The sequence below is a fragment of the Passer montanus genome, unplaced genomic scaffold (assembly GCF_014805655.1).
Source record: "Passer montanus isolate IOZ18808 unplaced genomic scaffold, ASM1480565v1 scaffold1, whole genome shotgun sequence".
NCBI classification, from domain to species: Eukaryota; Metazoa; Chordata; class Aves; order Passeriformes; family Passeridae; genus Passer; species Passer montanus.
The window spans coordinates 4,162,557-4,179,055 of record NW_024356504.1 but is presented as its reverse complement, the minus strand read 5'-3'; the positions used below and the strand labels follow the sequence as shown (position 1 = coordinate 4,179,055).

The 16,499-nt window shown below is 38.6% G+C and overlaps 1 protein-coding gene across 6 annotated transcripts in view; it reads right to left on the bottom strand.

Annotated features, from left to right (window-relative positions):
- Positions 1 to 16,115, bottom strand: part of RAPH1 (Ras association (RalGDS/AF-6) and pleckstrin homology domains 1) — an 88,307-nt gene extending 72,192 nt beyond the window's left edge. For 5 of the 6 annotated variants that reach the window (XM_039716694.1, XM_039716844.1, XM_039716926.1 and 2 more), the window contains exon 1: positions 15,789 to 16,115. The gene's annotated coding sequence lies outside the window, so the exon portion shown is untranslated. Of the gene's footprint in view, positions 1 to 6,720; positions 6,753 to 15,788 lie in introns of those variants that run through there. The other variant, XM_039716771.1, reaches the window with a different exon arrangement.
- Positions 16,116 to 16,499: the final 384 nt, after the last annotated feature.

The window sequence follows — 16,499 nt, the reverse complement described above, 5'->3', positions numbered from 1 at the left end:
GCTATTTAAAATGTAAGTGACAGTGATTGTTACATGGCTTTTTAACTAATCTCTTCATTCAGTACCACCTCAATATTTAAAATTAAAGTAATTCCCTAGTTTCATAGAGCCTACTGCTCTATGAAAAAGTTTATGGAGATGCAGGAGTTTGTCGCACATTCCATTAGCCCACAGTCTCACTGCCTTGACTGCTAACAGTACAGTGTGAAGTGGCTGGAAGATTTTTATAGTTTCATTTCTTGTATAAAAAATTTTACGCTTGAATCTTAGATCTCTATCTCACACTGAATCAAATCAAAGCAGCAGCACCATGAAAGGATTTACAATGAAGCTTAAAAACAAAGAATTATTTCATGCTTTTTATCATTTTTCTATCTTCCTTCAGACCTTTAAATGCCCATTCAGGTCTAAGTCTTGCTGGCACCTTCTTCCTATTACCTTTTCAAAGGATTTATAAAGTTTTGTTGATAGCAGCTATAGCCTAGCATACTCTGAAGGGCCAGCTTGTTACAAATCGGAACAGGTTTAAAAGCCAAAAAACAAAATCAAAAATCATTTTTGTAGTTATAAATTTCATTCCACAGGGAGTTTCCTGCATATTCTCCCTTCAACCCATCTATGTGGTAAAACCACTAAAACATACAGTGGAATTCCTTGTGTACTTCCACAGGGAGTTTCCTGCATATTCTCCCTTCAACCCATCTATGTGGTAAAAGTAGCTTATGACCACTAAAACATACAGCGGAATTCCTTGTGTATATTTATTTATGAGTAACTTATGCCAGGGTCCAGGTCTAGGCTGTAAAGGAATGTTGCACTTGACAGTGCCACACATCTGCTTCCACCAGCAGGAGGGGAACCTCGGAAAATATTGGTGAAGGCCTTCATGCATCTTCACCCTTCAGAACTGGAGACGGTACTCCATCAAAAAAATGAGGTGTTACTGCTCCTCTTATTAAATCATCACCTTCTTCTTCCTCCTTTTTCTCCACAAGAAGCATGCTGAAGTGCATTCATACTGGTCAGGGTATCTTGTCTTGTTCATTTACACCACAGCAAGCAGTTCCCTTACTAACTCTAGAACACGGAAGAGGGATGGGTAGAAAACATGGTCCAGCTGCCATAAATGAAGCTCTTTTGTCATATTGGCAATGACATTAAACTCCCGTCTCCTTCTATTCAGTAGCAGAAACAGAATTAAAACTAACAAAATCTTTTGGTTCCTGACTGTAAGAACAAACAAGGATCTTTTTAAAAAACTGGAAAATTAGGGCAAGGTAGAACAGCTCTTCAACTGGTATGACACATCACATTCAACAAACAATGAAATCTAATTTTAAAATGAGTAGTCTAACTTCATTAAAACATGATCAGTGCTTTCTGATTCTACATCTGGGATCCAAGAACACTTTCTTCAATGCTTTTCAGGGAGACTTCTAGCAATGTGACAGGAATTGTGCCACATTAGACTTGAGATGTAAATCTTTAATGAGAAAAGATTTTTTTCAGACCACAGCCTGGCAGAAGACAAGTTGGCTGTTTCTAGCATAAAGGAAGGAAGTTATGTTTGGGCCTTTAAAATAAAGTAATATATGACCATAAGAGACACCCGGAAACAGACAAGATATTTGAATTTTCACAGCACATAGGTGTATTAGGAAACAAGAGACTAAATCATGTTAATTGCGACTCAGTGGCTAAAAAGATTTGACATAAGTCAACAGTTTTTTAAACAGGCGACATGCTCACAAGCCATTTTATAAAACATAAAAACATCCACACCATCTGGGTTAGGTATCTAGGCTCCAAAAGCAGAGTGCATGTAGCCTCTATATATATTTGTGCAGAATGGAAGATCAACAAGTTAACTGCCAAATTGATTTTGCAGGCTGCGGTGGGACAAAAATCAGACTTAAAATCAGATCAAGGACAACCCAAATATTTAATAAAGTACAAAGGAAAAGGTATGTTTTTCTTAGGAAAAAACCCTATGCTTTTTGACACTACTATGCAAAATATTTCAGATGCTGTATCCCAAACAACCTCAGGGTACAGATAATGAAAACAACCAAACAAAAAAATAGTTAACAATGTTATGAATAACACAGAAATCATCCAGAAGTTCAGTTCACAGGTCATGCTGTATATTATCAGTATCTTCTATATGGAAGATACTAATAAAACAGTTTAAGAAGAGACTAATTCCAATCTCTTCACTATGGTACTGGAGATTTCTTTATGCTCCCACATGAGTATAAATACATCATCACCCCCCTCTCATAATCTAGTACTGAGTGAAGCAGGAATACCTCTCCTTCCCTGCATAAGAAAAAGTTTAAAACTAAACTACCTGTAGGGCACAGCAGACAATCCAAGCAACTTGTATATGCAAAGTCAGAAAGTCCAAATTTCTCTACATAAATCTTCTGATTAATCTTAAGCAAGTAAGGTCTTTTTTTTTTTTTTTGAAGAGGAAGTAATAGCAGAAAGAAGAAAGACAATGTTAAGAAGTCAAGAAAGGTTAGTAGAAGTCAAGAAAGGTTAGTGTACTTGGGACTGGACAATGTTACACACATACAAAAGACAGCAGATACCATTTAAATAATAATTTTACAAGTCAAAGACTGGAAGGAAGACCTCAACAGCTTTGTCTTAAAGAAGCCAAGAGACCACAAACAAACAAGAAAAAAACCCCCAACCACAAGACTCTCCACCCCTTTGCAAGTAAAGGAAAGCAAATTAGGTAACTCCACTTTCATAGGAAAAAGAAATACACACCCAAAAATCAGTGGAAGAAAGTTGGAATGATTTCTACACAGTGCTGTCGTTGCAATGCTAAACACTGATAAACACTCCAAGAATGAATTCCTAGTACTCACTGCTATAATTTTCTAGTTGCAAATGTATTAAAAAGTTCAGAAAGTCAGAAAAGAAAAAACTCTTTTATTTACACCAATATACTTTTTGCACACTTGCTCACGAACAGCACTAGTAAAGAGGCACATAGTATTACCAACATATTCCACTACTAGACTTCTCAGATATTTTAAGTCCCACTAAAGTCTTTAAGACATAGTTAGATTTTACGGTTGGTTTGGGCTTTTTTTTTACTGAACTATTTATAAACAAGGTAGATTTTATTGTGCTGGTGAAGCTGAAACAAGTTCTGTTTTCATACAGCTGTATTTGACACTCAACTGAAAATGCTCTTTTGCATTTAACAGAAATCTTGCAACACACTTTGAAGGATGATACATAGAAACAGAATAGATAAGGAATCAATTACCTTGGCAATTTCCCCATAATATTGAAAGAAATCTTAAAAACAATTATATTTTACTAAACTTACAGAAAGCCAAAGGTATGGGTGTTATGCTGTCTTTTTATTGTTCAACAGAATTCTAGAATCTTAACCTCACATTCTGATACTGCCTGATGACACAGCGGTATAGCAAAAGCCGGACATAACTGTGACTGGTGAGAAGTTAGTGCAATAACCACCCTTTGAAAGCCTGGCCATGAACAAACATGCACATGGCAATTTTAGTCAAGCAACTAGCCAAAACCCCTTATTTAATGGACAGTAGCTAGAACAATCAGCAGCAAATTACTCACCAATGAGGTGCTACTATGCTATAAGTAGCATTTGCTTTGAGCTGCCAGTGGACTCTCATGCTTATTTAGGAAACTGCCTGGCTGTGGTCCCATGGCAATATCACTGAGAATGCCTACCAGGAATCCATGTCTGACTGCCAGCACTGTTTCAATGGCACTGTCTCTTTCTATTCAGTGCAACCACTTACGAGCTCTGGAAATGAAACAGCTCAACCACAAGCCAGAGTGTGCCCCACAACATCATTCAAGAAGCAATACCTGTAAAAACCAAATGGGATGCATCCTAAGACCTTGTTTGTTCCTGGTCTCAACTTGCCATCTGATGTCACAACCTTCTCTCAGAAGAAAACCAGTAAAAGAGCAATACATCTGTGGAATCATTCACAGCCTTTGTGGTAAGTAGTAAGGTCAATTCTAGCAGTACATCTTTCCAGCTCTACTATTCCTAACAGTTAAAAAACCCTGCTTTAAAAAAATTCAATCAAGTCATAGAAACCAAATTCTCAGCCCCTTTTTCAATTCCTCTGCATCATCTAAGAACTCATCCCAGCTGAGGAGAATATGCACAAAGCACAGGACTAACACAGCTCATAAATACTATCCAATCTCCCACCGTGTGCATTTTGAGGTGGGGAATACCAAGAAAAATATCCTGCCCAGTTCTAAGTGGACAGAATATCTCCTGTGGGACAGTTCTAGCCAACAACATCTAAGAGCATGCATACAAACATAAACCCCAGTGCAGGAAGCAACCGGGCACAGAAAAAAGCATGTTTCTACCTATCCAATTTCAAATCAAGAAGTATTTCAGAAGCAAACTTTCCAAGATCAATTCCCAAAAAGAGTACAAGAGAGCTACACAGAATTTTCAAAACTGCTCGTTGTTTGCAACTCCACTAAAGAAGTGGAAGACTGTATGAAGGAAAAAAAGATGAATGTAACAAGAGAGCAGAAAAAGTGTTTCAAAGATGACAAGGATAGCATTTTAATCCATAATATAATGCTTCCTCTGTGGCAGACCTAACTTCCTCTTTTAAAATGAAGTCCTGTTCCTCAAGACACTACAAAAGCTCAGCAATGCAGAGGGCACAAATCAATTTTTTACAGAATGCAAAGTCATGGATATTATTTCAGTGCTTATTTGATCATCTTTAAAGATCAGACTTTGTTACAAACACATATTCTAAATACAATCTATAACATATATTGGCAGTACAGCGGCAATAAAAATATGAAAACTGCATAGTTATCTATCTGCATGCCATTAAATATCAGGCTTCTGCATGCACATCTAATGACAGAAAGAACATCACTATTTGCTTCTGTTGAAATACAAGCCTCAAACCATACATTCAAACTAGTTCCACAGAGCTACACAGACAATTCTTGATGCACACAGAACCAGACTGCTGCTACCCTCCCCAGGGAAATGTTACCTATCACATTATGGATGCAAGCAGAACTTCAGAAATTATGGCAGGAATATTAAGTAAACTAAGAGTGTCTTTTACCGGACGTTCAATTACCTCACAGAGTTGTGCTCTTCAGTTTAACAGACGACTCCATCACAGTATTACACCTCTCCACAATGAGTCATGTCAGGCAAAATTTTAAGTTCTTTCCAAAAAGTGAACTAATAACATAATATTTTAAATAGTTAACTATCTACAAATTCCAAATTCTACTAAAAAAACAAAATAACTTCATATTCTACTTACCACCATTTCAAACAACGGCTATTACTATATTCGAAAAAGTTTGATACTTCACTATGAGTGTCTTGAAATAAACAGACATAATAAAAGGCAATGAATTATGATGCACAGTATCCAGATACTAAATATTTAGTCATACTGAAAAATAAGAAAAGTCCTACTTTTGAATATATGTTAGTTCAATATTCCTGTCTATACTGCCTGAATCATACTAAAATACCAAGAGTTCATTGCAATCCAGTAGAAGTAATTTTAGGAATGAAGCAGCAGCTGCTGAATCTATCAGTAGGCTCTGCCTTCTCAACTCTTATGGGCACTTTGTAATATAGTGAAGGCATGCGCAGTTGTAAACTCAAGTATTTAAATCCACACTGCAAGGCAAAAAGAATGCAGACAACATAAGGCCAGCTGCAATTTTTACACTTTCATAAGAGAACAACTGATCTTTTATCTTGCTTTTCAACTCACTCTAAAATAGAAAAAGAAAAGTATTTAGGCAGCTTTAACTAGAACAATGTCCTACACAAGACACATCAATATCTTGTAGCATTTATCATGTTTCATCAGATCATATGTACAGAAATGTTGCTTTCAACTGCTCACAGCCCGTCAAGAGTTGTATTATAGAGCATGCCAGATTAACCTTATCTCAGAAAGTTAATAGTGAGCACTACCACAAAAAAAAAAAAAAGTATCCTAGTTTCAGGTGATGTACATTGTAAATAAAAGGAAGACCATGTACCTCCAGGATTAGAAAAATAATGTAGGTGGAATTCAACTTCAGAAGGGGTTACATAAACCTATACAAAATAAAGACACTAGATAAAGTGTTAGTAAGACATTGCTTTAAAGCACATTCTCCTGTTTTGCAAATACAGTCCTATTTTACTGGTTAATGCATCTTTTACACTGAAGTGTAAAAAGACACGAGGCTGGCCCATGGTCACATTATACAGGACGACATTTGCATTGTCATCCTCAAAATTAGAAGTATACACTTCACAACAATTACTGAAAAACATTAATCATCAGAAGTACTAAATAATGAGGAATAATTTTAAAAGTGAAATATAATATCATAACTTGCCTTATGTAGTGCACTCAGATCAGTCTTTTGACTATAAAGCACGCAACAACAGGTTCAATTTAAACTCTTCCCATGACAAGGATAGCAAAACAGCATATACATTAAATCAAAGTAATTTGCATCAAGTGAATGGGTTTTTTTTCATACACTATGTGTATTTTAAATCTGAAGGCCACACAAAGTTAAAATACTTTTAAATTATCTAGAAAAATAATAAACACATAAAATCACTTCTTAAGCTTTCAGACCTCACTGTCTATCCAAGCTAACTTCCTATATGATACCTGTAAAAATATTAACTACCTGATCCTTCAGGAGAATGAAGATTGACACCTCTTTACAAAAAGAGAGGCACCCAAGTCATTAAAATTCAAAACTGAAAGAACGCTGACGTTGAAAGTGCATAGTCTGAAAATACTTTGTTTACTCTGTGCTGGACTTTCAACTTCAGAATACAGGCCAGTCATTCCAGAAATATTCCATTCCAGCTGATAGAAGTTAATTTAAGATTCAACACACACTACTACTAACTAATCCCAATTACTTTATTTTTCCTTAACTTGTTGGTTTTGAGAACTTTCTGAAGTTTTTGTCCATATTCAAGCTGAACAGATATAAATTGTATCAAAACAAAGTTTAATTCACGCTAATTACAAGGACAGTGCTTTTGGAGGTTTGCTTTCTCTTTTATTTTTAATAGAACATCTCTGATTTTCACTAACTGGGATAGGAAGCACAAATAAGCTGAATGCTGTACTATCAACTGAATAGCTGTTAACAGAGCATTCTTCATAAAGACACTATATGTTTTACTTGAACAACTGTGATGTGGGTATGTGGTTCCTCTTGAAAATTTCACTCATTTCCCTTGTTTCCATTTTCTGCTCTGCAAGCTGCCAGAAAGGAAAAAAACACTCCCACTTTTCTATGGGACCCTCCTCCTTCCATATAATTGCTGAAAATGAGACTTCTCAATTTTGCTGTGCTTCTTAGAAAGTATCTCAGAGGTCTCTAATCCAGAACTGAACATTTCTTCATGAAAATAATTCTTTCCTTCTAAAATAGACAATAATTTACTTGTGGCAGTCACATCAATCTGACAAACAGCCTTTCAGTTCCACAGAACTGATCATACCATTAAGTTACTTATTAATAGACACAACAGAATAGAGGTGAAAGAAAAAGTGATCTTCTCTTACCCAGCTTCAGTAGAACTGTTCTCCTGACCTGTGACATGCTCAGAGATGGATAAAGTTTCAGTTTTTATTGCTTTGCAAGGTTACTTGTGACTGAAAACTACTGACTTCCCTCCTCCACCCCTAAATAAAATGCCCCAATTTAACAGAAGAACTAACTATTAGAAAAGACAAGTACTATTGACTAAATTCCAGAGTACCAGATATGTGCATTGATACACAAAACTTGCAGAATGCTTCACCAGAAACAAAACGTGCAACCACCCATGTTTCTGTCAAAGCCACTTAGACCCACTCATTCAAGTAAAAGGTAATGCTCTTGAATCATGCATTAAAGATCTAAGTGACAACTTCCTTTGAGAACGGATATTTGTATGGCATTTTTATTTACAGGCTTAGAATAACCTAATGAGATTTTTCATGATGGAGAGATTTTTTTAAATGCACTATAAACCACATTTGTGCTAAGTCTTTCGTCATCTCTGAATGAGAATGATAACTGACACCTTGGAAGTCCAAACTTGCATTGGTGTATTAAAACAAATTCTAACAATGATTAACTCAATTTTAAGTGGTGAAACAAGTTCACAGTGATCCTTCTAGCAAGGAGCAGAACAAGAAGCAAAATCAGTAAGCTAAGGATAAGTAGTGTTTGGCATGTTTGGGGATTTTGTGTGTTTTTCTTACATCTAGTCTCCAGTGATCTTTACACATACAAAATCAACTCAAGCATAGTTTAGTGGTGGACTTGGCAGTACTAAGTTAATGGCTGGACTTGATCCTAAATTTCTTTTCCAACCTATGATTCTATAAATAAAGACAGCTTGGAATGCTTGGCTTCTGGCATAGAATCAAAAATCCTATGCAAGATGCCTCATCACTATACGGGCATGAGCCAGGCAAGTCAGGAAGAAATCAAGAACTATACATGAGCGAGAAACTGCTGAGGAACAGCCAACAGTGCTGAGGCTTTAAGTCCAGACACAATCCACAAGTATTGTACCACTCACAAAACAACTGGGAGAAATCTCCCTGGGCAGCAAACACTGCCCTTGCTTCTGCAGGAATCTAGAGCAGATATTGCATTTATTTTACATAGGGTGTCTTGTTCTTGTAGACACAGATTCTCAAAGTTAACACAGTTTAAGAACTTCAGATCTTACCCTCATGTACTCTCTGGCAACAATATGAGAAAACCTGAGGGAACATTGTCATAGTCATAATGAAATGGTTTCACATTTGTTAGAGTACTTCTCTTCTTACCTAATTCAATACTTCTTGTTCTAAATTATAAAAGAGTAGCAAGCAATGAGCTCAGACAAAAGTAGGAAAAAATCCCATGGGATTAAAATTAAGACAATTAGTATGCAAGCAGAGTATTTCTGCAAAGCCAATAAGCTTCCCATGCCAATTTCACCTCTGGACGATCATCATTAGGCTGCAAAAATCAGTCTTGTTCCTAAGACACTTGAAAGCATGCTGAAAATTTACTCTATTCAATACTGAGCTAGAACCCATCCCAGTTTTGTGAAGCAGCCAATCTAAAGAAGTACAGATAACATTAGTCATCTAGATATGAAAATGAAATTATTTACAAAATCATGGGGCAAATTATTTCCTACAACAGATTCTGAAAGCCTGGACAGATGCATTTTCATATCTGTAAGATGCAAAGAGCAACCTGGAAAGATGTTTTTCCTTGTTTTTTAAAATGACTTTATATTCCAGAAGTGAAAGAACCTTGAATCTGCAAAACAATATATAATCAGGATCTAGGAAGATGTATAGAAGGATGTAGCTTCTCTTCTTTCAGCAGCTCCCAACACATCACCTCTTCAATTTTATCATTTTGGCATGCTGTGGATTATGCTGTTAACTGGATCACAGAATTTATATGGATTTAATATTGCCTGTCTCTGGTTTTTAATGAGTATTTTTAATGCACAATAGTTTAGTTATCTCTAAAGCTACCTATGGATAATTCTGTCAAGAAAGGTGTAAGGGGGAAAAAGTTCTCTGGGCTCCACTGCTTCTCTTCTGCTCTTGCTAATATCATTTCTTTAAGGGACCTACAAGAAAGGGAAAAAAGCCCACTGTGTGAAACACAGTTCTTGAGATTGGGTCAGCTCTGTCAGAGATGCAAACAGGGACTATTCCAGGTTTAGCAAATGCATCTGTACAGAGATTAATGACAGGAACAAGTACATAAACAGCACACGGGGAACTTTGCTTCTTTCAAAGAACCTGCATATTTGTTTGGCTAATGCTAACTTCTACAGCAACTCCAAGCGTGTAGCAACATCACATCTTTTCAGCACTGGTGTACCACAAGGATCAATTCAGTAACTTCATAGTTAAATGTAAGCGTACCTCTCTAAATCTACTGGACCTTTGACAGAGAGAAAATTCTGTCAAATATAATTACAAGATACTTTCCCAGCGATTAAACCAATCAAATCAGCATTTCAGACAGAGTATTTTACCATAACAATCAATGGAACTATTTAAAAGAAATTCACAGACACCAAAAAAGCATTAGGCTTTTTTCATCACTGATTGAAACAATATAGTTGAGCAAAACCGTCTCAGCATAATGTCTAAATTGCAAGAAGAATAAAATTCTACATACAAAAAAAACCTCATATTATGAATTCTATATTGTAAAGTTAGCATTTTTCACATGATGCAATGACTTACTCAACATTTACTGCTGCACTTAGCAGGAAATTTGATTACGTATATTGAAAGGATTTAACTCTAAAGGCGATATTAGAGTAAGTATTCAACCATTTGAGATGGGACTGTTTTATCATCAATGCTTGATACATAGTCATTATTTGCACTTCTAACACTATTCAATGATACAGCCTTTAAAATACAATTTTACAAGCAGATAATGCACATTTGCCAATTAGAGTTTAAATAAGCCTCACAATTAAGTCTTTTGGACAATTCCAAAAACATTTTTTCTTTTACCATGACCAACTGGATTTCAGAAAATGAAGTATAAGTTTGCACAGAGCAATCCTTGATAAGTTTATGGTATTTCCTCAAATAATTAGCAGAACTTTTCACAAGTCACTAATACACAACTGCTCAATAGTAGAAGACAACACTGCGAGCTCAACAACAGTTTTAGCTTGAGGGAGCAGTTTTACCAGGTGTTTAAGTTCACACACTAAGACCATGATGACATAGATTAAGCTACCTTTCCTGTGCTGCAGATGGCTGTTCTTAAAGTGGAAAAGTAGAAACATGACAACCGAATTTGCACAGAGATGAAATCTAACCATATACCAAGCAACAAGCTCTACTTGGAGCTTTTCTTTGGGGAGCAAACTGTTCCTTCCTACTGGAAGAGCCAAGAAGACAATGATTAAAGTAACTACAAGAAGCAGCTTACTGCACATGTTGACTGTAAGAACAGCACAGTTCCACTTTTTTAAAATTTACTTTAACCAGGACAAAAAGACACCAGGAATACCACAAGTTGTACCAACTCAGCAAACTGCTAAGTGTCTGGGAAAAGGGAAGAGACAATCACAGCACTGGCAGCAGCGAAGGACCCTATGCCAGCAGCAGGCAGTGAACTTCAGCTCTCACTATCATATGAACAAAGGTTTCTGCCAGGCCCCCTACAGCTGCTCCTGAAGCTTTCTGAAAGGTGAAGTTATCAGAGAGGATGAAGGATGCCAATGAGCCTCCCTCCAGCTCTTTCCTGTATCTGTGTTTGAGACAGCATATTTTTCAAATGAGATCTACATTTGAGAAAAATTATCAGGGTCTATACTTAACTTCTCCAAGACTTTTTTACATGAAAGTCCAATACAAGTAATAAAACTTAGCAGTCATAAAACTGAACAGTGATGTCACTTCTTGCTCCTGTTTCTTTCTAATCCTGATCTGCTAGAAATCAGCTATTCTGTTGTAATAAACAGTAGAAAACTGAGGTGCTTGTATATATGAACACAACTTGGCAGTCTAAACACTTGACAGCGTACCCTCCTACCGTCTATGACCATTTCAGTAGATGTCAAATACAATGATTAGAACAACACCATGTTAACATTGCAATACAGGATGATTATTCAGGCAATTTTCACAGAAGATAAGAACAATCCACATGCAATTTACCATTTATGCTGTGCAAGATCAGTGCATTTTTACCAGCAACCTGAGTTCTCAAACACTATAATATTTACTTAAGTAAATATAACAGTTTTACTACTGTGGATAGTAATTCCCTCACCAGACTCCCTATAATATTTTTGTATAAGAATTTTCACCTTTTACACTGGTGGCTTGAAAACACCAGAGGCAATGAAGATTCAATCACCTTTTTAACAACATTTGCTAAAATTATTTTGATGGATTTTTGAGACTAGAAATTCAGTAATGGGTAAAAATTATATTGTGACTATTTTTGTACCATCCCTTGAATTCCTTCCTCACCCCCAGGCCTCCCTCCCTCAATGTCCCCTAAAGTCCAACTAAGTCATAGAAGATGGCAACAAATTATTTTCCTAATATTTAACGTCAGTATTTAACCAAATCCTTATGTATGTCATCTTCCTCTGTACAATACAAGTACAGCAGTAGCTTGCAGACCAAGACATTTCAAGAGCTTTTCACTAACAGATGAATTTTAAAAAACAAGTTCAACAAACAATCTATTTAACATCTTACACCAAACACTTCTGCTAAAACAGGACATAGAAAATGACTAAAACTCCTATTTGGAACAAAACAAAAAAGTGACTTTAATTCACTAGAATGTCAGAAAATATCAGTCAATATATCTGGATCAAGTTGCATAAAAATATTCTACAGATACTTTTCTTAGTCTATATACAGTTTTCCTATATGGAGGATTAGAAGCAACCTCTATCATTATTGAATTTCACTTCTTTCTCACAGGGACTCATTTGTTTAATTGGATAATTATTACTTATTTCTAGTATTAACATATAAAAACTAATATACCATTTTCAATGGACACTTTCTTAAAGTGATGATAACACTTGGAGATTAACAAGATAAATTTAAATCCCTTGCTAATCTGAAGAACATCTATAAAGGGCAATTATAGTGCAAGTTTCTTTACTGGCATTACCTAACCTAGTAGACATTCCTAAAGGTAGAAAACATTCCATGTGCGTGCTCACTCAAAATCTGTGACTGCCAATTATCAAAGGTATTTTTTGAATTCTTAAGAGGACTTCCTCAATATGTCAACTTTTGTTTCATAATTTACATTTTCTGAAACAAAATTAACACTCCACATAGACTCAGCAGTCTGGTGTCACTTCAATGCATTATTAACTCTTAGCAATAAAACAGATCTGGAATGCACCTTTTTATAAGGCTTGTTTATCTGACATTACCTGATTCCACTGTAAACGAACACATTTTATTCCAGCAATTGCAGAGAAAGAGTGTGAAACTTGGCAAAATGGCTTATTGTTGGGGCCAGAAACATAAATTAGACATTTCTGGCTTTGGTAAATATTTGTAACAAGTTCTAGATTTAATCAGCAGGATCTTCAGTATGAACAGATATTAATGGGAAGTTGTGGAATACATTATTTCAGTTCTACCTGAAAATTCCATAACGAAACTATTGTTTAACATAACAAAAAAGGCAGAGTGTGATTATTTTGCAACCTTTGGCTTCATTTGGAACACAAGTGATTTGGATTCTACTTCTATTAAGAAGGTGATGTAAATTAATGGCTGAAATCTTCAGTACCATTCTTCCTAGTATTTACCTAACTGGCTTAGTCACTCAGATTTAACTCTGTCCCAGTTTGATAGGTTTTTACTTCCCTCTCCAGAAGCTGAAAAACATTTGAAGAAGGAAGGCAAGTATGACCAGTAAAGATGAGACTAACACAGGATAAAGATCTACAATTTGAAGCACAAAGAATTAACTGTTTCTAGCTAGAAAAGCCACTTGATTCTATCAAAAAACTTAATGCTGAAGGAATAGACAAAGGACCAAACTCAAATAAAGAAGCAACCGCTAAAGAAGATTCATGGTTTGGGGGAAACAAGGCAATACCCATAGATTCTGACAGCCAGAACTCTGAGACATCCTTTTGAAAAACAATGCCTCTTAAAACCAACCCCAGCAAACCCTTACCTACGAAGGGCATTGCAGCACTTTCACACAATACTTTAAACCAACAGGTGTTCTCTGTACCCAGGCTTACTTCACTAAGAAAGGAACAGACTCCAACACACAGGAAGTTGAAAACAGTTTATGTCAATATGCTTGCTACTCCACTGGAAAAAAACTACTTTAAATTCAAACCTGAAGGCAGTCGTCTCAAGATACTATGCAAGGAAGGCAGATGGAAGGTTACATAAAATTTGTCAGTGTTCTCTTTCATATTATTTTTTATACTCTTTCAAGAAATTAATAGCCAGTACACTGCATTTCTTTCCTTAACTGTGGTTTATCTCTTACTAATACTTTTCTCACTGTCATCACATGCTGAGTCAGAGAATCAGTGGTACAAGGATGCTTCATTGCATATCATCTGAGCATAAAAAAGAAGCCATTTTAAGGAAATAGCTATCTGAAAATGAAAATTGTATGAGGGCAATAAATAAATTCCTTGGTGCCACTTACCTGTTGTATGAAAGCAAAAAGCTTCTGTAACACGGATTTCTGAGTATCATCCAGTGATACAAAAAATCACATACCAACTCAGGTGCAGAAAACCAGTTCTGTGTTCCACTATCCACCACACCCACCCAAGAATGATATCAGTGTACTAAACATGGATATGTCTAGATCTTTATAAATCTTATGTGGAAAGTATTCCCTAGATTATGACCAAGACTTTTGCTCTTCAAGATGATTTATCAAGTAGCTTTACCATTCCTCTATTTTAACAGGAAACTTCTCAGCAGAGAAAAGCTGATTAAATACAATAAAATTGGAAGATCTGTTGTCCTAGACATATTGTTTCAATAAACATCTAGAATTAATAAATTCATTCTTCTTTTCTAAGGTATTTAACAAGCTAATGTATCCATGTCTTGAAGGGCACTAGGCGAAACAGACAAAAAGAAACAATTTGTTCAAAATGGAGTGGGTGTGATTCTACAGTCTCACAAAACATCCACCCATCACTCGAATGGTAATGTAAAGACATTAGCCATATGAAATAGTTTACCATTTGCCAAATGGAGTGTACCTGTAATCCACCAGTAAAAAATAAATTGTACTACACAGACCGGTTCACCTCCTCCTAAACACCTATAGCCCAGTAAAAATATAAAATACTAGTAAAAATGATAAAATGCAGAGACAGTGTTCAAACACGCAGGTGATTGTTGTCTGTCCCACAAGATAATAAATCCAAAAGAAAAAATCTTCCAAAATGAACAGGTAAGTCAGTATCTTCTTAAGACAACCAGCATTAGTGCAGGAGAAAAATAAGTATAGCCATATGAATTTTACAAGGTCATGTGACACTCGTGTATACAGACACTCCTCCTTTCCCTCCCACCATCAATGATTTTCCCCATACAGAAAAGATAATATACCACACTTCCATTTCATTAAAACCAACGCAGGCATCAAGCTTGCTTGGGAGGATCTTTGCAAACCAGTCTACCTTGAGCAGGTCGTATGGCTTAAAAAGCTTAACAGATTTCAGGTCTGGTGTTGGGTTTTTAACCCATCATTCCTCCGTGCACAAGGAACGAGGCTTTGCGCGTTTTGTTCCGCGGCTGGCAGCGCGCGCCTCGCCGATGCCTGCGCCGGGGACCCGACTGCCTGCGGCTGCACAGGGTGGAGACTCACCCAGGCTGACATTGTCTGCATGCCACACACTACATCCCTCGCGCATCCCCGGCTGGCTTCCCAGCCTCTTCCCAGGCATGCCTCATTCGGGGAAAACCCGGGGGGCACACACATACCAGAATCCTCCACCAGTCACCAGAGCCTCTTCAGAAAAAACCCCCGATGGTGCCCGGGGCGTGGAGGGGCACAGGCGCGGGCCGGTGAACGCGCGCCCCTCCCGCGCCCCTCCGCTCCGGGGCTCCCGCCCAGCCCCGGCGGTGGCTCGGGGGCCGAGGGGACGCGGCAGGAAACGCCGCCCGTCGGCTCTGCCACCGCCGCCCCCCAGAAAAGAGCGACATGAAGGCGGCTCCACCACTCACCTCGCCCCGGCTCCCGGGGAGCCCCGGCGGGCAGCGTCGACGCCCCACAGAACAGAGGGGCGAGGCGCGCCGGATTCGCTCCTGCTCGCTGCCGGCGGCGGCACCCGGGTCCGCTCCGCCCGCAGACCCCCTCGGCGGCTGCTGTTGCTGCTGCTCCTGCTCCTCTTGCCTCCACTAATGGTGGCCGCCGATACCGGTTCCTTTCGCCGCTCCCTTCCTTTCCCGTTCCTTGTTTCCGCCGAGCGCGGAACCGCCTCCGCCCGGCGGCCGAGGCGCGTCCCTGCCCAGCAGCGGAGACGCCGCTCCCTACACGCCGCTACCGCCCCGGGAGCGGCCGTTGGGCGCGCGGGGGGCGGTTGGGCGCGCGAGCGGCCGTTGGGCACGCGGGGGGCCGATGGGCGCGCGAGGGGCGGCTGGCTCGCGCGGAGCCGATCGATCCCCGCGGAGCCGATCCGATCAGATCCGATCCGCCGGTGCCGATCCCCGGAGCCCATCGATCCCCGCGGTGCCGATCGATCCCCGCGGTGCCACTGCCCGCTCAGCGGGTCCGCCCGCGCCGGGCGGTGGCCGGCGCGCTCTCGGGGGGCGCTGCCCGCGCTCCAGGTAGCGTGGGGCTGCGGTTGCGTCCGCAGGTAAAGGCGCTGCGGGACGTGCGCTGTTCCGATCACCGAAGGTTTCTGTAGTCAGCAAATTACCAAATCCTACCGAAAT